Source organism: Ascaphus truei, chromosome 4 (assembly GCF_040206685.1).
Source record: "Ascaphus truei isolate aAscTru1 chromosome 4, aAscTru1.hap1, whole genome shotgun sequence".
NCBI lineage: Eukaryota > Metazoa > Chordata > Amphibia > Anura > Ascaphidae > Ascaphus > Ascaphus truei.
In genome coordinates this window covers 399,258,975-399,284,796 of record NC_134486.1, presented here as the reverse complement: position 1 = coordinate 399,284,796, position 25,822 = coordinate 399,258,975, and the positions used below count along the sequence as shown (strand labels likewise).

At 38.9% G+C, this 25,822-nt stretch overlaps 1 protein-coding gene across 2 annotated transcripts in view; it reads left to right on the top strand.

Moving 5' to 3' along the window:
- The first annotated feature begins 1,167 nt into the window (after nt 1-1,167).
- The window catches only part of LOC142493909 (fibrinogen-like protein 1), a 47,854-nt gene continuing 23,199 nt past the window's right edge, over nt 1,168-25,822 (top strand). Inside the window, exon 1 of one of the 2 annotated variants that reach the window (XM_075598623.1) lies at nt 1,168-1,322. The gene's annotated coding sequence lies outside the window, so the exon portion shown is untranslated. Of the gene's footprint in view, nt 1,323-24,782; nt 25,231-25,822 lie in introns of those variants that run through there. The other variant, XM_075598624.1, reaches the window with a different exon arrangement.

Below are 25,822 nucleotides of genomic sequence, written 5' to 3'. Positions count from 1 at the left end.
ACCTCCTTCCACATTACTGTTGGAAGTACTATCATTCACCCAGTAGCCCAAGCACGCTGCCTAGGGGTCACACTCGACTCCTCTCTCTCATTCGCCCCTCACATTCAAAACATTTTCTAACACCTGTCGCTTTTTCCTCCGCAATATAACAAAGATACGCCCTTTCCTCTGTTGCTCGACTGCTAAAACCCTGACTCAGGCCCTCATTCTCTCCCGTCTTGATTACTGTAACCTCCTGCTGTCCGGCCTTCCTGCCTCTCACCTGTCTCCCCTACAATCTATCCTAAACGCTGCTGCCAGAATCACTCTACTCTTTCCTAGATCTGTCTCAGCATCTCCCCTCATGAAATCTCTCTCCTGGCTGCCGATCAAATCCCGCATCTCACACTCCATTCTTCTCCTCACTTTTAAAGCTTTACACTCTTCTGCCCCTCCTTACATCTCAGCCCTAATTTCTCTTTATGCACCATCCAGACTCTTGCGTTCTTCTCAAGAATGTCTTCTTTCTACCCCCTTTGTATCTAATGCCCTCTCCCGCCGTAAACCTTTTTCACTGACTGCCCCACACCTCTGGAATGCCCTTCCCCTCAGTACCCGACTAGCACCCTCTCTATCCACCTTAAGACACACTTGCTTAAAGAAGCATATGAATAGCACTGTGAACATTCTGAACACATGATACATAAAGCTTGGCCCCCTGCAGACGCACTTACCAGAACTCCCTCCTACTGTCTCTGTACGTTCTCCCTACCTACCAATTAGACTGTAAGCTCCTCGGGGCAAGGACTCCTCTTCTTTAATGTTACTTTTATGTCTAAAGCCCTTATTCCCATGCTCTGTTATTTATTTGATTACCACATGTATTACTACTGTGAAGCGCTATGTACATTAATGGCGCTATATAAATAAAGACATACAATACAATACAATTGAATTGTTTCAATATGAAGAACATCAGTAAGTACGAAGAAAGTAAGAAGCAAATACAAAACCTTTTAGAAACAAGGGACACTTTTTTTAAGAAGGAGGAGGAGATTAGTTGCTAAGACAAAGAGCTGTATCTGGTATTTATCTGGATTAACTACTGTACCTGCTCCAGTTTAAAAGGATAAAGCTGGGTGAGCTAATTAGAAATGTAAGACCTTGTCTAGAGATTATGCTTCCGTATTCCATAATATTAGTCTATATTATCTTGATCATTCAGGGACAGGGAGGACACGCTTACAGATACCTCCACATTCCAGTGAGAATAGGCTGAAAAGCCAAGTCCGTGAACCATAGACAGCATTTGAAGAAATACCCTTCGACTTCCAGGATCAATTGTAAGGCTCTGGTTTCTGTTATTCTGACGTACCTAGTAGAATTAGTATATTTGTTTTGCGGACGTCCTGGGCTTTATCTAATGTTTCTTATGGAGGATTGCATTTCAAATTAAGCATTAACAGTTAGAGAATATGTGTTGGGTTTCATTCTTCAATCTAAACACAAATGTGTATCTGACCGTACAGTATCTGTTAAGCTATTCAAATGCATGTGTTGTATTTTTAGCCACTTTTCTTTGCTACCGAGCATTTACAGTAACTTAGCTTTTATAAATATATTAAAATAATGTTAGTTTTAAATCAAAACCCTTATATGGATTTGTTTTTTATTAGGCTATTTTAAATATGGGTAGAAGAAAAAAGTGAATTGCGCTCTAAAAAATGTGTTATTGTGCTCTTAGTGATATTAATAATACAAATAAGATAACCTGTTTACAATATGAGAGGTTTATGCTGCTGCGCTCGTGGTACCGCTCCACAACCAAACTAGTGCAAAAACAAAGAAAGAGACAGCGCAAAAAACCTCATTGTGCAATATATAAACAAAATTGTATTTGTAAACTGGTGAGTATCACACGTACATCAATATAGTTAGATTTAAGCAGAACATGTTATGGACATGTTACCAATCTGTGCTCAGGGTACAGGACTTCTAGGTCAGCTGGCTTCTCACAGGTCTCGTGGAACAGCATGCAGGATACAGCAGTCGTCACCGCAGGGGAACTGCCACTCCAGATGAAGAGAACATTCCAATACCGAGTCTCACGGTGGGAAGTCCTGTCAACTGTATCCAGCCCTCTGAACACCAGCTTCAAACGCCACACGGGGCGGAGAATGATTCGGCTAGGTATGCCGCTGCAGGGAACCTCACCGTCAGCCGCTTACTTGGAGAACGCTAGACGCACATCCGTGACGTCATCGGGCGGCGTCAGCGTCGTGCGCGAGTGAGTCACTGCTTGAGGAAGCTGGAAGTCCCAAGAAAGTCCCGTATAGTGCCCGCTTGCAGTCGCGAGCAATTAGACAATGTATGATATTAAAACATCCAGTATTATGGGAATAAATGAATGCGCCCTCAGTCCAACGCGTTTCGTGTTTCCCTGACGAAGTGTTGTAAACACGAAACGCGTTGGACTGAGGGCGCATTCATTTATTCCCATAATACTGGATGTTTTAATATCATACATTGTCTAATTGCTCGCGACTGCAAGCGGGCACTATACGGGACTTTCTTGGGACTTCCAGCTTCCTCAAGCAGTGACTCACTCGCGCACGACGCTGACGCCGCCCGATGACGTCACGGATGTGCGTCTAGCGTTCTCCAAGTAAGCGGCTGACGGTGAGGTTCCCTGCAGCGGCATACCTAGCCGAATCATTCTCCGCCCCGTGTGGCGTTTGAAGCTGGTGTTCAGAGGGCTGGATACAGTTGACAGGACTTCCCACCGTGAGACTCGGTATTGGAGTGTTCTCTTCATCTGGAGTGGCAGTTCCCCTGCGGTGACGACTGCTGTATCCTGCATGCTGTTCCACGAGACCTGTGAGAAGCCAGCTGACCTAGAAGTCCTGTACCCTGAGCACAGATTGGTAACATGTCCATAACATGTTCTGCTTAAATCTAACTATATTGATGTACGTGTGATACTCACCAGTTTACAAATACAATTTTGTTTATATATTGCACAATGAGGTTTTTTGCGCTGTCTCTTTCTTTATTTTAAATATGGGGCATTGCTATTAAGAGCGCTATTTTCCATTTAAATACTGTACGTGTTAAGACTGGCTGTCTTTGCATTGCTAAGTTTGCTTAAAACTTGATTAGTATTTTTGTCTTGCTCTTTTTGCTTTTCCTATAATGCCTTGGCAGTGGTAAGCCACTGCTAAGAAATAGGAGCTGTAATAATGTTTTTTGTTAAAAAAAAAGATGTTAGATACAGACTAAAATAGTGATGAAAATAAGATGCAGTATACTACAATCACATTAAACGTTTGCAGTTCTGAGCTGCTTAGTTGTGCATATAGTTTTATTTTGAGTTTTGATTCTTTTTTTGAAGTAACTGGTTTCGAACTTAATTTAGGAGAATTTTAGGTATTTGAATATAATCACAAAACCTTATTTTTGAAAAACATTTCACATCTACACAAAACATTTATTATTGATTCGTGAAAAAAAAACATTTTGTGATTCTTCATTGTAATCCATTTTATGGATTAGGGGCCATCTATTTATTTATAAAAATGTTTTACCCGGTAGTAATACATTGAGAGACACTTCTCGTTTTCAAGTATGTCCTGGGCATAGAGTTATAGCAATACATGGTTACATTAAATGAACAGAGTTATACGGACATTTCATGGACAGTTAGAGTTGGAAAATTGGGAACAGGGGATATAAGTGCTGGTGAGTTTCATATTAAAAGAGAGAAACTTTAACATCAACAAACATCAGCAAACAGCACCATTTAGTTGCCCTGAGGCTGTGCCAAAGGCTGTCCGCCATTGGGGCAACGTAGATGTACACTGAAAGGATTCAGATTGAATGCAGCTGTGGTTTCAAAAAGTCCTTTGTCCTCTTGTCTCTTTCACAATCCATAGGGTGTTGTTCATGGTCTAGATATAATCTTTAACGGCATGGGACAGATGTTTAAAATGCAATTTTTGTGGTCCTGATGCATCCAAAATCGGACTGATTTCGGTCCTTGGTGGTTCACATCCGTGTAAACTGCACCATATGTTTCTTATATGTGAAGTACAGTAACTGTGCACTGAAAAATGGTTCTGCAGTGCATGAAAATCCACTATGTGGATCAATGCACAGACCCCTGTAAGCAGCATTCAGTTAGTGATGCACCCTTGATAAAGGTAACAAAAGTGGTTTAGTCCTGTTCACCCCAGATCAGATCTGACAACTTTTATCTACACAGATAAAAGCTGAAGAAACATACGACATTGCCTTGTGCAAAACAAATCAGTTAATGTATCATTAAGTGCTAACGGGTAACTCCAAAGCTCATTAATGATGCATTAAGTGCCGTATTAATGTAACAACGGCCTGCCATTAACTGTAACAGATGTCTGTGCTAATGATAATAACTTTACTTCACATAGCGCGTTTCTCCCAATGAGACAAAGCGCTTCACAATTACAGTATAACGCACGCTAAGCAGCATTGTACATAGGATTGTTACAGACACAGTACATGCCTACATTAATTTACAATCTATGTTTTTGGTGCCTGAGGCACAGGGAGATAAGTGACTTGCCCAACGTCACAAGGAGCTGGTCTCCAGGCTTCAAACTCTATGTCATTGTTTTCAGACAGTGCCTTTACTCACTAAGCCGCTCCTCAGAGGGACCACCTCAACACATATCCTCAGCAGTCAGTTCAAGTTAACCCGGGAAATCATGCTGTTGTTAATGCATTTTTTTTTTTCCGGTCGTGGATATAGAGTACCTAATGCCATTTAGCAGAAAATTATTTGACCTTGTCCATGGTTCTGAAGTGTCCCACTTTGGCTTCCTATATTGCCTTTGCAATATAGGAAGCCAAAGTCAATAACCTGGACTAGGCAAAATAATGTATCCAGAAACTGCTTATTAAGCCCCTGGAAGCAATAGTGTCCATGAAAGCATGCACTAAGGTAACCAAAGTGTTAATAAAAACACCCTAAATACCCTGCTATCCATTGTATGACAGGGGTACAATTACTATGGCAAACATATAGCTAATAAAATAAAAAATAAAATCCAGTAAATATAATCCCAGCCGGATGGCACAAAAATAAACAAAAAAAATAAATAAAACTGTCCCAATGGCCTTCTTCCAATCTGATGGATGTTGGTGGATCCTCAACTAAACCCGAATCCCTGAATCCTCCATTAATTGAAGAGCAGTCTGTGGTGAGTAGTTCTTAATTTAATTTTCTTTTTTTCATTTCAAGAAAACGTTCTTCTTTCTTCTCTTCTTTTTTTCATCCAGGATGTTGCTTCTTTCGGTCTTCTGTCATGTTCCAGGCCTTATAAGGCATTTGATGTCACAGATGACCAAATCACGTTACACAACCAATCCAATTGGTTGATGTACCATACGATTCCTTCACTTTTGCCTGAAAATGACCTCTCAGGCAGGAATGAGGGAATCACATGGTACATCAAACCACCTGATTAGCTGATGTACCATGTGATTCCTTCCCTTTAATTGTCTTGTGTGAGTCATAACATGCTCTATGGACTGTCAAAGAAGAGAATGACCCCAGCCCTAGAGTCCTGGTGGTGGATAGTGCAATTACCATTGTTATAGATCAAGAAAATCAACCTTAAATTATTACATTAAGTAAACAGCCTATTGATTGAGATGGTTTCAGCCTCTCTTTTACATCACTGTAACTGCATGTATGTATACCGTAAATAAATACAATTTGTGAGGCACTACAGCTGCTGGTCTACAATTTTAGGGGTCCATTGAACGAAACAAAAGAAACTTAAATAAATGAAGTTTAAGTACTAAGACTAACTGCTGATTAATTTATTTTCAATTGTGAGCCAGCATTGAATCATAGACACACATTACTTACAGCGTGAAGGATTGAGGATGTGCTCCGGGTCACAGGGGCCAAGTCTCAAATCTTTTTTCTCTTCAAGGTTGTAAATACTTGGTTTCGATCAAAGAGCTAGAAGAAGAAGAAGAAGAAAGATTCAGGGATTATACAGTACTGTACAAACTTTTCCAGACTTTGCTGCCTTGATAATAACTTGGACTGGGACACAAGATATTTTCTTAAGGGAATAATCGTGGCAACGATAGACTAAAACACGGAACCAGGAATGGTCTCCTAGTCAGGGATGCTTGGCTAGAGCTCCTATGGAGTGGGTTCCTACTTATGTTGAAAGGTCCCTAACTGTGGCTATCCCTAGTGCACAAGTGTTTACCCCTCGACGGTACTATTCTAAAAGCTTGAGCGTACGTCAGTGTCCTGATATTATCTATAGTAGTTTGAAGGGTTTTTACATAAAGTAACATGAATTTTATCCAGGTACAGGCAAAAGATTGTAAGGTTTCTCTGGTCCCTCCCAAAGATTCAGGATGTGTGGACATCTGGGATTCCTTATGGCATCAGGTTATCAATGTATTTAAATAAAGTGATGACAAGAAATTTGGCGCTCATAAAGAGAAAAAGACATTTCAGAGTCTGTCCAGAATGGTTTTAATCTATGAGCAATAAATTAGATTAACTAAAGGTCAGGATAGTACTAATATAATATGTGACACAGACCAAAATTGGCAGCAATGTACAATAATATGGTCTCAAAATCAGTTTCTTAGAGCCCAGATACAAATTTGCTCTCAAATGTCTGGAGCAGTATGGTCCTTGATCACGTGCAAAATATAAAAAAAGGGTGTACCTGTAGGGGAAGATCTACAAAAAAAGACAAAAAAAAAACCCATATAAACCTTTTTACCTGTTATTATTGTATCATGCCTGATCACAGGAAAAGAGAATGCAGGCAATTGCATTCGGATAGGGAACAAGCAATGATCCACAATACTACTCCACCTACCACTCAATTATTAATTGTTGCTAAACCAAAGATTATATGCCAAGCAAAGAAAAGCTTGTATTAATTCGTGAAGAACTAAAACAGGTAAAATCATTTTTGTAATTCATAACATATTATCAAGAAGTGGATATAAATGACCACTTTGCACACTCCAAATCTGTGTGTAAAGAATGATCAAGGAGTTAGGCATTTTCTGTATAGTGCTGCTAGTTTTACAGAGACATTTTGCAGGCACAGGCCCCTGCCCCTGCCCCTGCCCCTGCCCCTGCCCCTGCCCCGTGGAGCTCGCAAACTATGTATTTTTGTGCCTGAGGCACAGGGAGATAAAGTGACTTGCCCAAGAACACAAGGAGCCAACACCAAGAATTGAACCAGGCTCACCTGCTTCACACGCAGTACCAGTCAGTGTCTTTACTCACTGAGCCACTCCTTCTCCCAATCAAGGAGTTAGAATAAATTACATGTTAATAATGAATTCAAGGCTCTCTGCTATTCACAAAGCATAAACAACCCCTCCCTCTCTGAATTTTATTCACAAGTGTCATTTGCAAACATGTAATTGCACTTTAAGTTTTAATTCTCTATTGTTTCAGTGGTATGTTTCTTATGAACAGCCTACAATAATATCCGGAAAGAAATTGGCTAGAATGAATGCATGTATTATTTTTTTTTAATGCAGTATAAAAATGTTGTAAAGAATGAAAAAATTAGCTTTTATGAAGTAATCATTTTTGGGGTTTGTTTCTGCGCGAGATGGTGCGACCCTTGCTCACATTATCATCTGAGATGTGAATTATAAGATGTTTTGGTTTTTTTTTGCTTGTGATCACATATAATTATTTGGTTAATATTTAGAAGGAAAATAACAGCGTTTGTGCTGTGTGAACTAATGTTTCCATGATTATTGAGTAAAATATCATATCAATCTAAAAAGTCTCATTGAAGGATTTAAGAATTAATAAGGTTAAGAAAAATATACCTAGTGACATAGTACAGTATATTTTAGAAAAATAATTTTGGTTTAAATTCCCAGTTTTTCTCTCAGTGTAGAGAGTAGATTAATCTTAAAATTGTACATGTAGAAACTGAACATTTTGTTATTATTCAGAATGTACGAAGATATTTCTTTTCAATTGTGTTTGACAAAACGTACAGACAATTGGCCATACACACAGATTAATGCCAAGGTCTTTAGGCAATGTCAGAAATTAGAAAGTAGTGAGACTGCTCACGCACAGTATCACTGTAGAATTTTTAAAAGAACCAAGCACAGTTTTTTTCTACGTAGACAATTTAGGTTTTTAATTGCAAGATAGGGAGTATTTTAGATGTGTTTTTATTTTTTTTAATTTTTAGTTCTAGATTGCACATAAAAAGGCACCTTTTACCATTTTACCATTTTACCAGAATACAATCTTGACATTTTAGCGTTGTTTTTTTTTTTTTTTTTTTTTTAATTAAAGTTATTAAAGTTTCTCTGTTCAGATTAGGACAGGACAGGTGTCTATTTATTTCTCTAAATCGGGTTTTCAAACAGTAGAAACATTACATTTCACTGTAATTAAGATTAGAAAGATTAGGTATGGTTAGGCAAATTTGGAGGGTATTTTTCCAATGCTAAAGAAATGTAGCAATACTATTGTTGCTGTAAAAAGATTGTAACGGAATCCAAGATTTTATATAGAAACAGTCACAGTATATACATATATATATGAGGTATCAGTACCGTGTTAGCCGAGCTTCAATAATCAAAAAAATAAATAAATAGATGATACCGTTCTGTGGCTAACGAAATGCTTTTATTTGTGCGAGCTTTCGAGATACACTGATCTCTTCTTCCGGTGATGTTACAATGAATGAAGCAAAAGGTAAACTTAAAAACAGTGTCTCTTGGAATGTTATCTGTGCTGTTCCTTCCCCCGGTGTGGATGTGTTTTATGGCTAGAGGTGTCAAAAGGTTACTGTGAAAGCAAGTGAAGAAAGAGTGTGTATGTGTATCAGTGTGAATAAAAATGAATGGAGAGCCCACAGTATATACAGTGCTTTACACAAGGTGTGTGTGGAGTGGGACTGGATATAAATGGTGTGGGTGGGTGTGGAAATGTGAGAGTTAGTAGCACAACTAAAAGTGTGTGTGGATACTTAGTGGTCCCTATTGGTGTATAGGGATGGAAAAACAAGGAGTATTTGTATGTGTGAGAGACAGCTGTGTGTGCATACATATAGCACAGTATGTACAGACATGGCCTTTAGCGCTTATGGGACGAGAGTTCACTACTGTCAGTAATGACTCATAAAATTTCGATCTCTGTTTAGGCCACTGCTAAGTGTCCCGAACAGTTGCATGAATACAAATTTAAGTTATGGTGAGTAAAAAAAGTGACAAAAACCCTCCACAGGAAAGCAAATATGCAAATATAGCTGTATGCTCATCTGCATGTCTTAGGCAGGTCTGCAACCCCGCCTTTCCCCATCATCACCCAGCATACAGCACTTGCACTGCAGCAAGGGATTCTGGGAAATGACATGCAAATGAGCACACAGTGTCACTTTTTGCCTCAATAACCATTTTTAACATGGTTCCCTATAGGCTTAAGCTTGCTGCATGGTCACAGCTTTGAGCACAGCCAGGGTTAAGGTGCATACCCAGAAAACCACCCACAGACAGCTGTTTCGACCTTGATGGGTCTCATCAGTGTGGGGTTGATTTTACTGGGAATGCAAGAGAGGCTATGGGATAGGCTAAACCATAATACTGAGTTAAGTTATGGTGGAGGGTTTTTGTCACTTTTTTTACTCACCATAACTTAACTCACAAAAGATGCCACAGTCAAATCACCCCTATTTGACTAAGTACTCAGTTAACCAAAGGTCAGGGTAAAAAGTGACCCTCTGGTGGTGCTACCGACCCAAAGGAAATATATAACATAAAAAAGGAAAAAGTAGGGTCAAAAAGGTGCACTCAAACACTGTATAATGAAAAATAGAAAAAAATGGACTTTATTAGCAAAAAGTATAAAAAACACATAAAACAGACCCACACAGATCATATAACAAATCGCTATGTGACACAGCGTAGAAACACCAAAGAAGTACAATAGGTCTGGTAAGAACCAAAACAAGGTAACAATTTATTATTGCAAATATACCATAACAAAACCAGGGGAAAAATTGTTTTTCCCCCAGTAGTGTGACTAAGATCGGCCAATCCAATGCAATAAATAATAATTGATATGAATGGTAAATAGGTCCAGACCACAGAAAAAATATATAATAATTATACATAAACCTCTTAATAATGGTGAGAGATGGTAAGACACATAGCTGAAAATGAATAAAAATTAGACCCTATAATGTGCTGCAAGGCAGCTCTGTATACTGATGCACGGACTAAGCTGCACCTATGGAATAAGCAGCAGGAGAGAAAAGTCCAAATAGTGCACTAATAGCACTCATGTAAAATCCCCAGAGATGCAGAGCTCAAAGGTAATGAGCAAAAATTCAATGAGAATAGCCCAGGGACATAGAGCACTTCAGATAGATAGTGTACAGGGCACTGAGGAAGTCCTGTGATTAAGACCAGCGTCTCACAGTAAGGCAGCAGGAAAGTCCTGAACTTGGTCTTGAGTCTTGAACCTGGACTTTCCTGCTGCCTTACTGTGAGACGCTGGTCTGAATCACAGGACTTCCTCAGTGCCCTTTAGTCAGATTTTAGATGAATATGTTTTGGGAATATTTGCAAAGTATTATACAGTACAACCAGGGAAAGGAAGGGGGGGGGGGAAGGACCCTCGCTACTGCCTAAACTGAGGTTCTGCAATCAGGGGAAATAACTCAATAGCTAAACGAAAGAAAAGAACCCCTATGTTGAGAGCACTCTGGTGGCTGATGAACTGATATTGCTAGACCAGGAACTAAGGTAAGTACACTAACTAATTGTAATGGTGAATACGTTAAAATAAACTTTATTAGGAGGAATCCTCAAATAAAATATATAGGTCAGTGGGTAGACCTCTGTGTGAGGTATACCTGAACAAATAAGCGAAATATTAAAATAGGGGGGGGGGGATTAAAGGGTAATTGACCATACTGAAAATAATCTAGTCTATTGGTAATACCGCCATCCAATACGTGGTAACTGGGTGACACAGAAGACGAGTTCATATTTGTGAGCCAATACCTATTGGGTCTGTTGTATATGCCTATCGCTGGGTGAAGGCTCAGCAATAGCAGATTGGTATGCTCACAGGGTAACAAATACAACTGTATGCTCATCTGCATGTCTTAGGCAGGTCTGCAACCTAAGACATGCAGATGAGCATACAGTTGTATTTGAATATTTGCTTTCCTGTGGAGGGTTTTTGTCACTTTTTTTACTCACCATACCTTAACTCAGTATTATGATATATATATATATAAAAAAAGAAAAGAAGCGCCCGATCCTTGTGTAAAATCAGATAAGAATTTTAATACATCACGGACAAGACAAATGCACACTTACAATTTGTCTGATAAAATCAGGCATATTATGGGACCAGCCCATGCACCAACTGAAGACTCCACGATCGCCTCTGTGTAAACTGAAGTCCTTTGAAGTGCTGGATCTTGTGTCTGTATCAGCCATTGTTCCAGAGAGTTGTCCCAGAGAGTAAGGGAATCTGTACTTTCCTTTGCGGCTGCTTAGTTGTAGCGTGCAGCCGCCATTCACCTCTCTCGTGGAGCACTGGGACCCGGAAGGGACTTCACACACGTCTCTGCGTCTCTGCGTCTTCACGTTGGTAGCTGGGAGCTGCTCGACCACCGTAGGTTCACTGCCACATATCCCTACGCGTTTCTTCCGTCCTTGCGGATTTCATCAGGGGATAATGTATATATTAGGTGATTGACTCGGCCATTGCAGAATATTCCACTTCTTTGCCTTAAAAAACTCCTGGATTGCTTTCGCAGTATGTTTTGGGTCATTGTCCATCTGTAAAGTAAAGCGCCGTCCAATCAACTTCACTGAATTTGGCTGAATCTGAGCAGACAATATTTCCCTATACACTTCAGAATTCATCAAGCCGCTTCTGTCTTCTGTCACATCATCAATAAACACTAGTGACCCAGTGCCATAGTAAGCCATGCATGCCCATGCCATCACACTGCCTCCCCCGTGTTTTACAGATGATGTGGTATGCTTCGGATCATGAGCCGTTCCAAGCCTTCTCCATACTTTTTTCTTTCCATCATTCTGGTACAGGTTGATCTTAGTTTCATCTGTCCAAAGAATGCTTTTCTAGAACTGGGCTGGCTTTTTTAGATATTGTTTGGCAAAGTCTAATCTGGCCTTTCTATTCTTGAGGCTTATGAATGGTTTGCACCTTGTGGTGAACCCTCTGTATTTGCTCTCGTGAAGTCTTCTCTTTATGGTAGACTTGGATAATGATATGTCTACCTCCTGGAAAGTGTTCTTCACTTGGCTGGATGTTGTGAAGGGGTTTTTCTTTACCATGGAAAGCATCCTACAATCATCCACCATTTATTTATTTATTTATTTATAAAATATTTTACCAGGAAGTAATACATTGAGAGTTACCTCTCGTTTTCAAGTATGTCCTGGGCACAGAGTAAAACAAATAATACATGGTTACAAATACAGTTACATAAATGAACAAGGTATACATTTATATACAAGACATTGCATGCACAGTTAAAGAAAATATATATTATGAGCTTATGAAACAGTTACAGACCAGATTAAAGTGTGAGACAGCCTTAGATTTGAAAGAACTTAAGCTGGTGGTGGATATGAGAGTCTCTGGTAGGTTGTTCCAGTTTTGGGGTGCACGGAAGGAGAAGGAGGAACGTCCGGATACTTTGTTGAGTCTTGGGACCATGAATAGTCTTTTGGAGTCTGATCTCAGGTGATAGGTACTGCATGTGGTAGGGGTGAGGAGCTTGTTCAGGTAGCTGGGTAGCTTGCCCAGAAAGTATTTGAGGGTGAGACAGGAAAGGTGAACTTTGCGCCTAGACTCTAGTGATGACCAATCTAGTTCTTTGAGCATTTCGCAGTGATGTGTGTTGTAGTTGCATTGGAGAACAAAACGACAAATTGAATTGTAGAGGGTGTCAAGTTTGCTAAGGTGGGTTTGAGGAGCCGAGCCATATACTATGTCTCCATAGTCAATAATTGGCATTAGCATCTGCTGTGCAATACGCTTTCTGACCAGGAGACTTAGGATTTGTTCCTGTAAAGTACCCCTAGTTTGGCATAGGTCTTGGTTGTCAGGGTATCAATGTGCATCCCGAATGTTAAGTGGGAGTCAAACCATAAGCCCAGGTATTTAAAACTAGTGACAGGTGTTAGGGTGGTTTTAGCGTTGGTTCTAATCAGGAGCTCAGTCACTGGAAGCTTTACAAATTTAGTCTTGGTCCCAAATACCATTGTTACAGTCTTGTCAGTGTTTAAAAACAGTTTGTTTTGGGAAATCCAGTTTTCGAGTCTCAAAAAGTCAGACTGAAGTATGTGTTGAAGGTCAGAGAGGCTATGGCTGTGTGCATACAGGATTGTGTCATCTGCATACATGTGTATTGAGGCTTCCTTACAAGCTGTGGGAAGATCATTAATGAACACTGAGAAGAGTAGGGGCCCCAGAACAGAGCCTTGCGGGACACCACAGGTGATATCCAGGGGGTTGGAGTTAGAGCCTGAGATGGACACATGTTGGGATCTTCCTGATAGGTAGGACTGAAACCAGTTTAAAGCATGTTTCCCTATTCCAGAGCTCTGGAGTTTGTTAAGCAGGATAGCATGATCAACTGTGTCAAAAGCCTTTGCAAAATCTAGGAATACTGCACCAGTGAGTTGTCCCCGTTCCATTCCACACTGGATTTCATTGCAAACTTTTAGCAGGGTAGTTACGGTGGAGTGTTTGGGACGAAACCCAGACTGGAATTGGCTAGGGAAATTTGTCTTGGTGTAGAACTCGCTTAATTGGGAGTGGACACATTTTTCCATAACTTTGGATAGAATTGGGAGAAGTGAGATTGGCCTGTAGTTTGAGACAGTGTTTTTGTCCCCACTTTTGAAGATTGGGACAACTCTGGCAGTTTTCCAGGTCTTAGGGATATGGCTTGCAGACAGGATAGAGTTGACTATGGACGCAATTGGTTTGGCAATGGCTGGGGCACCAAGGCGTAGGAACCTAGATTGTAGTAAGTCGGGTCCACATTGGCTGCTTAGTTTTAGTTTGAGGAACGCTTGTGTAATCTCTTCTTCAGATACTGGGCTAAATTGAAAATTGTGGGCAGTGTTGGGAGGGGGTGGGACTATAGGGGTACTCCCAGGATGAGATTCAGGTTTGGGGTTTGTGCTGCGTTTCGCTAATAGGTTAGTGGCACACCCCACAAAGTAATCATTGAATGCATTTGCAATGTCAGTGGGGTTTGTCAGAGTAATATCCCCCTTAGTGATATTACTTGGTTGTTGATGGTTAGGAGGCTGGAATATATTGTTGATAACCTTCCAGAAATTAGCTGGGTTTGATGTATTCTGGAGGAGATTGTCAGAGTAATATTGTGCTTTTGCATGCCTTGTTTGCCTTGTGCACACGTTCCGCAGGCATCTGTAGTGATTGAGATCCTTGGTAGTGCCAGTTACTTTGTAGCTTTTCCACAAGGCATCCCTGAACTGGTAGAGTGCTATAAGGTCAGGTGTAACCCATGGAAGGTGGGCCCCCCGTACCCTTATTTTGCGTAGTGGAGCATGAGTATCGCAGAGTTTTAAGAACTCGGATTGGAAATAGTCGAGCGCAGAATCAGGGTCGGGAATTAAATCGATTCTGTGCCATGGGCAGTTGGTAAGGTCATCCAGAAACTGTTGTGGGTTAAAGTTTTTAAATGTTCTAGTGAGGAGAACTTTGGGGCTTGAATGGGGCAGTTTAATTTTCCTTACACAGTACACTATTGCATGGTCACTGAAAATGTCAGGAAGGATGCCAGAGGATTGGATTCTGCTGGGGTTTGAGGAGAGAATCCAGTCTAGCAAGGAATGGTTATGCGACTTCAGGTTTATTCGTGTGGGTTGGGAAATGAGTTGCGATAGGTTAAGTGACTTGAGTTGTATCTGGATTTTGTGGTTTTTAGGGTCAAGCCAATTGAAGTTGAAATCCCCAAGAACTAGCAGCTCACTCTTCTCATTCAGAGAGGAAATGGAGCCAAGAAACTGGGTGATATCAGTCAAGGATTGTAGAAGGGCTTTAGGGGGGCGGTAGATGCCAGCAAGCAAGATGGGCTTAGAAAAGGGGAGGCAGATTTTGCCAACTAGAGTTTCAAAAGAGGGTGAACTTGGTGGGCAATGTAGCAGTGTAAATTGTAAGGTGTCTGCAATATAAAATAACACCCCTCCTCCTCTCTTTGACCTATCTCTCCTAAAAATGGAGTATCCCTGAATGGCGATATTTGCATCAGGGGTTTTAGAGGATAGCCATGTTTCTGTAAGAACGATGGCTTTGGGTTTATGCATAAGGCACCATGCCCTTAGTTCGTCTAGTTTGGGCAGCAGGCTCCGGATGTTTATATGGGCGACAGATAGCCCTTTTTGGAATTTAAAGGTGGAATTCTCAGGGGCATGGGACAGAGCTGAAATGGGAGGACCTGGGTTAGTTTCAATATCACCTGCTAGAGAGAGTAATAGTATGAGAAGAAATTTGGGTAGTTGTTTACAAGTTGTAAATTTGTGGTGTTTTCCATTAGAGTGAGCAGTGGTTGGTGTGCTGGTTTTTAGAGTTCTCCACCAACATTCAGTAGATAGTGCAAGGCTTTTGAGTAGTCCAGGGTGTATGGTGATGTTGGGTGTGGGCCAGGATGGAGGAGTTTGTAGTGGATAGAGGGAGTAACATCTCCATGAGGCCAGGAGAAAGAAAAAAGTTAGAAGACATAGCAGGTTCATGATGCCAGAGGTAGGCAGTGTTGCATGGAGCTGTTATGAGCAGAGTGAGTGTGTGCAGACTAAACAGCAGGGGTGAACCTGTACCTTGTCATGTGTTTTGCTGCATTGCAATGCTAGGGTCAAGTCAGGGTTTCAGTGTTTTGTGCAGTCAGTTTTGGGAGTGGCTGCAGTGAAAGAAGTTGTAAAGGGGTGGGGGTTAAACTATGCAGGCTAACAAGCATGGGATCATAGTGTGATCTGAATAGCTTACCATTTGTTGTCTTGAGTTAAAGAGTTTGCAGAAAGAAGCAGTCCCCAGTCACCTCTAGTCAAACTGTAGTCTAACTGTATTTATCACTTTAAAACCTCATTTTAAATGCCTCACTGTCTAATGCCAGTTGCAGTTCCTGCAGATTGCAGGAAAGGTGTTTGTTATATACAGCTAAAACAGTCACATGACCCTCCCCCTCCCCAATCAGTCACCTTGTTCCATTTGTTCAATTAACAGCACAGAGTTAAGAGGAAAAAAAAAATAAAAAAAACAAATACTTTTTACATTCAAACATACTAACTTATATATCAATTCAACAAGGCCAGATTCAGTCTTATACAGAGAGTTTCAACATCAGGAACATACTTATATATCAATTCAACAAGGCCAGATTCAGTCTTATACAGAGAGTTTCAACATCAGGAACATACCTGTGAAGAGAATGCAATTAGATCCATGTCATATCAGCTGAGGTTATTGGTTATTGGTCTTGCATGAAGAAGGTGAGTATATTAACTATATATTAACTGTAGTCTAACTGTATCACTTAAAAACCTCACTTTAAACCATTGTTGTCTTCCGTGGACGTCCAGGCCTTTTTGTGTTGCAGAGCTCACCAGTGCGTACTTTTTTTCTCAGAATGTACCAAACTGTTGATTTGGCCACTCTTAATGTTCCTGCTATCTCTCTGGTGGTTTTTTTTTTTTTGCAGCCTAAGGATGCCCTGTTTCACTTGCATTGGGAGCTCCTTTGACCGCATGTTGTGGGTTCACAGCAACAGCTTCCAAATGCAAATGCCACACCTGGAATCAACTCCAGACCTTTTACCTGCTTAATTGATTATGAAATAATGAAGGAATAGCCCACACCTGTCCATGAAACAGCTTCTGAGTCAATTGTCCAATTACTTTTGGTCCCTTGAAAAAGAGGGGGCTGCATATTAAAGAGATGTAATTCCTAAACCCTTCCTCCAATTTGGATGTGAATACCCTCAAATTAAAGCTGATAGACTGCACTTTAAGCCCATATTCATTATTTAATTGTACCTTGAATTTATTTTGGTACACAGCCAAAATAACAAAACTTGTATCAGTATCCAATTATTTACAGACCTAGCTATATATATATATATATATATATATATATATATATATAGTGTTCGACAAACCTATACATTTGCTCGCCCCGGGCAAGTGGATTTAACCCCTGGGCGAGTAAATATTGGCCCAAGCAGCACACGTTTGGTACTAGGTGGCGAGTAGATTTTTTTGTGTGGCGAGTAGATTTTTTGGTGATTTGTCAACCACTGTATATATATATGTAGAGGTATCAGTACCGTGTTAGCCGAGCTTCAATAATCAAAAAATAAATAGATGATACCGTTCTGTGGCTAACGAAATGCTTTTATTTGTGCGAGCTTTCGAGATACACTTATCTCTTCTTCCGGCGATGTTACAATGAATGAAGCAAGCAAAAGGTATACTTAACAACAGTGTCTATTGGAATGTTATCTGTGCTGGTCCTTCCCCCGGTGTGGATGTGTTTTATGGCTAGAGGTGTCAAAAGGTTCCTGAAAGCAAGTGATGTAAGAGTGTGTGTGTGTATCAGTGTGAATAAAAATGAATGGAGATCCCACAGTATATACAGTGCTTTACAAAATGTGTGTGTGTAATGGGAGTGGATATAAATGGTGTGGGTGGGTGTGTAAATGTGATAGATTGTAGCACAACTAAAAGTGTGTGTGGATACTTTGTGGTCCCTATTGGTGTATAGGGATGGAGAAACAAGCAGTATTAGTATGTGTAAGAGACAGCTGTGTGTGCATACATATAGCACAGTATGTACAGACATGGCCTCTAGCGCTCATGGGAAGAGAGTTCACTTGTGTAAAATTTCGATCTCTGTTTAGGCCACTGCTAAGTGTCCCAAACAGTTGCATAAATTTGTATTCATGCAACCATCTCTCTTTCGGTGTTTTAAGATTACCTTTGAGTATGGCAACCCTCAGATCGTTCATCTTATGGCCAGAGTCAGAGAAATGTTCGCCAACAGGACTGTCTCTTGTTCCGCGTGTGATGCTGTGGCGATGCAGGTTCATAAAGTGCAGTATATTGGCTGGACCTCCATCTGGTAATATGTCATTTATTTGATTTTCTATGGGACTAGCATCTGGATACCTTGTGATATGTGAGTGCTGGTTGCTGCAATTATCTAAATCTATATATATATATATATATATATATATATATATATATATATATATATATATATATATATATATATAAAGCCAGAAAAACGGAGGCGATCCCATAGTGGTAGGTAGCCTTATACTATACTATACCATAGATGCAGTATAGTGGATCAGTAAATCTGGTATGAGTACAAGGCACCCAGAATCCAATTGCTATCTTTAGTGTGCTAGATGCACTAAGTACAGAATATAGTTAGCTCTTTGGATGCTATGTTAAAGCAGCTGCCAAAGAATCTCCCGTGCTGTGCTAAAATAGTGGATTAGCACAATTACTAATTAGCTCTAATTCACTATTTTAGCATAGCACGGGAGATCATTTTGTAGCTACTTTAACATAGCATCCAAAGAGCTAACGATATTCTGTATTTAGTGCATCTAGCACACTAAAGATAGCAATTGGATTCTGGGAAGGAAACAAGTGCACTCACAAGGGAAGGGATTTTAAAAGCAGCGTGTGAAATATCCCCAGCCAGCGATCCCATCAGTATAGGACAGGTCTAAACATCTCTCACGAAAGGATTGCCAGGACTGAGGTTCTACGCTGATGGGATCGCTGGCTGGGAATATTTCACACACTGCTTTTAAAATCTCTTCCCTTGTGAGTGCACTTGTTTCCCTCCCCCTTAATTTTAATTAAGGGTTGTATTTTATTAATCTCTCCTCTCTCCTCTCTCCTCTCTCCTCTCTCCTCTCTCCTACTCTCCTACTCTCCCACTCTCTTCTCTCTCCTCTCTCACTCTCTCACTCTCTCACTCTCTCACTCTCTCACTCTCTCACTCTCTCACTCTCTCACTCTCTCACTCTCTCACTCTCTCACTCTCTCACTCTCTCACTCTCTCACTCTCTCACTCTCTTCTCTCTCTCTTCTCTCTTCTCTCTCTCTCTCTCTCTATTTTAGTATTTGGATTTTATTATTTTTTTTTTTACAAAAAAAAATGGAGTCATTGTTAAGTTTGAATATTTAGTAGGTTATTTGAACTACTCCATATGTTGAAAGGGGGATCTGAGTGCTTAAAACAGGTGCTTTCCACTAGAAATAATACATATTTTTTGGGCATTAGACTTAAAATATTTACCTATAGCAATTTGATGACACCCGGTCATAGGGTTCTTTCAACTTCATACTTTTAAAGGAGCATTCAATGCAAAATCCTACGTGTGTGTGTATTTTTACATTTTTGTTTTTAAATAATCAGTTAGATAATACTTACTACATTTTTTTAAATTCAACTCTTAATGCCTTTTTTTATGAGATTTACTATAATGAGCATACTTTGATTTCTGAGAGCGAGGGAGTGGTCTTGTGGCACTAATTAACAGGTGAAAAAGAAAGAAAAAGGGAAAAGGGAGGGAAGAAATCTCTAGGTGGGAAAAAGTTACATTCTTGCAGAAATATATGAAGCTCTGTAATTAATGATTGAACAGCGTCTAAATAAAACACGTGTATAATTTATTAAAATATACGAAATTAAAAATAAATATGAAACTTTCACAATAAGAGTCTTTATTTTGTGTCTGCACAATTTTTATAAATGAAAGCTAACATGCAAGAGGACTTTTTTCAATCAGAAGTGGATTTCCTCAACAGTATTGCAACACTACAAACATTCTCTCCAATTCACATTTATGGAGAAATAATTACGAGGCATTAATATAACTCTTTTGTCTTGCACACAAAATAGAGACTCTTATTGTGAAAGTTTCATATTCCTTTTTTTTAATTGCAGATACTTTTAATAAATTGTACACGTATATTATTTAGATGCTGTTCTATCATTAATTACAGAGCTAGACATATTTCTGCAAGAATTTTAATTTTTCCCACCTAGAGATTTATTTTCCTCCCTTTTCCTTTTCCTTTTCATCACTGTCTCCTCCCTTTTCCATTTCCTTTTTTTCACTGTCCCCTCCTTTTTCCTTTTTACCTGGTAATTAGTGTCACGCGATCTCTCCCTCTCTCTCACACATTTCAAAGGACTTGGAAAATCCTTTATTTCTTTGGTTGCATTTTCAGGGTTTCATTATTTTTGGGTACGGTATACACCTTTTCACTACTTGCCTTTGTGCCGTTTATATACAGTATATTGTATACACTATTTTTTGTTATATTTAATACTGTTAGCACTTTTCTTTTTCATTTCACATCATCCTTTGATTTCTAAAGCAGGTTTTAGCACACTTCCCAGCAGTGCAAGATCTTTGCAACACTATCCTAGTTGGGATAATTTGTTGCCAATATTCCCAGCAGTTTGAGCTGCAAACTGTAACAATAGATAATATTACCTCAGTAATATAAGAATACATTGCAGCTGCTGAGTTACACTACAGTAACTGAAGGATTGATTGAAACTGAAAAGCAGCCATTTAGTGAACCCTGGGAAGCAGGAGCTTTGCTGATCGATCACAGGAGATCTCCCTCCTACTGTCTCTGTACGTTCTCCCTACCTATCAATTAAACTGTAAGCTCCTCGGAGCAGGGACTCCTCTTCCTTAATGTCTAAAGCACTTATTCCCATGATCTGTTATTTATATTATCTGTTATTTATTGGATTACCACATGTATTACTGGTGTGAAGCGCTATGTACATTAATGGCGCTATATAAATAAAGACATACAATACAATACAATACAGGAGAATGAATTGATTGGCAGCATAGGTACAGTAATTGGTTTTCAATAAAGGTAATCAAAGGCTGCATACAGTATATTAAAACATTTTTATTTTAAAGTGCAGCACGGACTGCCTTTTTAAATCCAAAACCTTCTGATTGCCCACATTCTTTTATAGCTGTTTGTAAAGTATTTGATTTTTACTGTATTTCACTTTTAGTTACAGTCAGTTACACAATAATGCGTTTATATAACAGACATAAGGCAAATTGTCAGGCTTGAGCCTGCTATTGTGGGACCGGAAACAATACCCCTATTTATATGTGCCAACTGTGTCACGCTTTATAATATGACTATACAAGGGTAATAAAGTATAAACAGTGGGGTGAGAGCAGCATGTAAATAACAACATAAGGCAAAGTGAGGACCTGCCACCAAGAGTTTACAATCCCTATAAATTCCCCTGTTTTCAAGTCTTCCTTTCTCATATAGGACTGATCAAATTCCGCACTATTCTCCTTTTGGGACCTATGCCTGAATATGGCCATCAAATCAATCGTGGCTCTAATCAGACCTGAAACTAGGCAAAGCCAACGTTATCCCGTGATCCACACTCACATCACGCACAATAAAGTTTCCTATTTGGGTTGTAATTGTACTCCCAATAATCCATTTCTGCATCAGTGTAGACCTAAATATGTCTACTAAGGCGATCCCGTCGGCTTTGCAAGCTGACAAGGTCCACTTCAGAAAAGTTCTAGAACTTTAAAAATGCCACTTTCCCATTTGTATGTTTATTGTTTACATAACGATTCTGAAATGGACTCATTAATTCCAGGACTTCTGTGGCTCTTTGTGTTCTCTGAAGATAGAATTGTACATTTAGAGTGGATGACCAGGCAGATATCTCGGCGAAACAAAATGGACTCCTCGTCCATTGTCCATGTTCATTGTTGCATTTATGAAGAGATGCCTTGAGTAAATAACACTTCAAGATGATTCAAAAGGGGGATAACAAAAACACATTAGGAAGGGCATCAGTTTTATTTTCCTTCGGAAATTCAATGAGTTTCTCTTTTCAAAGCCAATCGACATTGAGGTCTATTTATGTCTTTGTGCTTTCATATGGCTGGGGATGATGGTCTTGCTCAGAGCTAGTGTAGTAAAAAAGAAACCAAAAAAAGGCTTTTAAAGTCTCCTTGGATACAAGTGCACTCTTTCCCATAAAGCCCTAATTCAGAGAACGCTTTGGTAGGAACCGTCTCTGTAGTGTTGCATTTAAAAGGTAAATTTAAGTGAAAGGTGATGATAATGGATTTCATTAGGATTCTGAGTGTATTTATCCTGCTCATTTTAAAAGAAGAGATTCCATGTCTTAGTTTTGAACTACTGTAATATCATTGTTGCCAGCAATGAGTACGTTCGACCTTGTAGGAACATTGTCAAGAGTTTTTTCCCCCAGAAAATATCTATTGATTACATTACCATTGTGTTCATCAATGTGTCATTCTATTCACATATTTCTCAAAAGCTGCAGAATGTCTTGCTACATTTTATGTAAAAAAAAAAAGATAATAGTTCAAGAAAGTAAAAAAATTATAATCTCTTTACTCAAAGAACTTTACTTAAATTGTGAGCAGAACATATTTCCACGTGATTCATATCTTACAGCATCTCTCAAGGAACATAGAGTAACCCACTCGTTCATTTACATAAAGGGTGGTCAACTCAAGTCCTCATGGGCCACCAACAGGTCAGGTTTTAAGGATATCCCTGCAGGACATGTTTTAAGGATATCACAGGACAGTGAGCCACCTGTGCTTAAGTAAGGAAATCCTGAAACCCGGACCTGTACATGGCCCTTGAGGACTGGAGTTGCCCACCACGGCTTTACATGATGGGCTAGAGGAAGACATTACATGCAAACCTATATTGGATGATAAAGAATTCGATTATTTAAATAAAAAAAATCCAATATTACCTATCTTCTATTACCTACCCAAACTTCACAAGTGCCCCAATAACCCCCCGGGAAGACCCATTATAGCTGGGATTGATTCCCTCACTTCAAATCTATCATCTTATGTAGATTTTTTTCTTCAAGACTATGTAAAAGACCAAAAATCTTACATTAAAGACACAACGGATATTTTAAGAACTCTAAAGGATCAAAAATGGGAAGATGATTTTTATCTTGTAACAGGAGATGTCACATCCCTGTATACATCTATAGGCCATCAACAGGGATTTGAAGCTATTGACAGAATTCTCTCTAAAGATTCTTCTATGATGAATGAACAAGCCAATTTTATTTTAGATAGCATACATTTTATATTAAAACATTATTTTTTTTGGTTTGAAAATAATTTTTATCTACAAAAATATGGAACCGCCATGGGTACCAAATTCGCCCCCAGCTACGCAAACCTTTTCATGTCTGTGTGGGAGGATGACCATATTTGGTCAATTGCGGAGCTAGGTGCGAATTTGGTCCTGTGGCGGAGATTTATAGATGACGTCATTTTTATTTGGAAGGGAGATGAAGAGAGCCTTTTTTTTTAAATTTATTATATATATAAACGATAATGATCTGAATCTCAAATTTACCTGTAATTATAGTAAAAATAGGATAAACTTTCTTGATTTGGTCATCTATATAGAAGAGGGTGTTATCAAGACTATGACTCACTTTAAGGATGTGAACAAAAACAACTACATATTACCAACAAGTTGTCATCAACCTAGTTGTCTTAAAAATGTGCCTTATGGACAATTTAGGAGATTAAAAAGAAATTGTACCGACAACACTAATTTTAAAATTCAAACAAATTTTTTAGAAGATAGGTTTTATGAAAAAAATTATGATAAAAAAATTGTTCATTTGGCCATAGAAAAGGTTAATGACCCACAAGGAGATGATTTATTAAATGATGGGAATAATAAAAAAGATGTGAAGGATTTTAACTTTTCTTTTATCACCAATTATAACAGAAAAGCAGGGAGAATTGTCAATATTGTAAATAAGTACTGGCATATAGTAAAAAATGATGAGATTATTGGTGATAGTGTTCCTGATAGACCAGTAGTCATCTTTAAAAGGGCTAAAACACTTAAAGATAAACTTGCACCGAGTGCACTTCCCAAAAATAAAACAACAACAAATAGATGGCTACCTACTATTAAAGGTTTTTTTGGTTGCACTACATGCAAAGCTTGTATTTATCGAGCTACAGACAAATATGAGTTTGTTTCTAATACAAGAAGAAGAACTGTATTAATATACATATCACAGGTAGGAGTAATTATATTATTTACCTCATTGAATGCCCATGTGGGTTACAATATGTTGGGAAAACTAAGAGACAAATGAATATTAGAATACTAGAACATATTGGCAACATTAGACGTAATGTTTTAACTCACCTCTTGTCCGAACATTTTATTAATAAACATAATGGTGATACAGCAGGTTTTAAATTCAGTGCAATTGAACAAGTTCTCCCCCATTGGAGAGGGGGAGACAGAGATTTGGAACTAACTAAAAGAGAATCCTTTTGGATATACACATTAAAAACTTTAGTTCCAAATAGCCTGAATGCTGAGTTTGACATTAAAGCATTTTTATGAAGTAGTTATATGATATATTTTTATGAATAATTTTTTGTCTTTTTTAAGTATTATCATGAAGTTTATAATATAATGTACATTTTTAATAAAATAATTTTTTATTAAATAAGTTTTTAAATATAGGATATGTATTATATTTTTAATATGTTCCTTTTCTAATACAGTATGTTTCTTTCTCTCATATCACCATTAGGGTTCATCAATCGCCGATTATTTTAGTATTCTGGGTATATATATGTTTTATTGAGTCTTTGTATGTGTTCATGCTGTTTGGGGGCAGCATGAACACGATTTTATGGTCTAATATGATCAAATTATATGTTATTCCTCCAAAGCCGTAAGCCTCCATTTGTCTTTATATTGGATAAAATTGTATTTTCTATCTACACTATGGTTGTTTTCTGCTTTCTCGAGAATTGCTGATTTATATACCGCATCTCCAGACTGGGCTGCATCACAGTTCCTATCTGATTTATATGCTCATTTTCCTGCTGCGCTTGTGAGTATGAATTTGGAAGCTCTTACATATTTATTTTCACATTGGTTTTACAATATTACACTATCCACTGGTTTTTTTTCTTTTTGGGCACTCGATGACGCTCCCCTGGAACTTCATCCATACTTTAAGGATATCCCTGCAGGACATGTTTTAAGGATATCACAGGACAGTGAGCCACCTGTGCTTAAGTAAGGAAATCCTGAAACGCTGACCTGTTCGTGGCCCTTGAGGACTGGAGTTGCCCACCATGGCTTTACATGATGGGCTAGAGGAAGACATTACATGCAAACCAACTCTTGGTCACCTGTGTTATATAGATCCACGTCAGGCTTTCTTAATACATGTAACTTACAATTACATTTTTAAACCAAAGTTGCAAACATAAATACAACATTAGGGGTTACTCTCAGGTGACATGGAGTTAGTAGGCATGTAAAATAGGTAAACCGTGTCACTGACTTTGCCCTGCCTTTGCCTGAGTGCTAAACATATTTTAATTAATCACAGGGAGCAGTTAATAAGGTATTCACTGTGACTTTTCACATTAGGGTGTGTAAGACTAATTTCAATGCACAATATTTTCAGTATTGTGGGTGCAATCCTTACGAATTGATTTGGTTTCCTTGGACCTGGAATAGTTCAATCATTTGCCAAGTCACCTGGGGATGTATCTGTAGTTACAGAAATCGCTGTAAAGTTCTGCTGGTTTCTGATACCTTCCAACGTGTGGCACATGAGAAGGTAGATGAAGATAGATAGACTGAGAAGGGCTAAGACTGA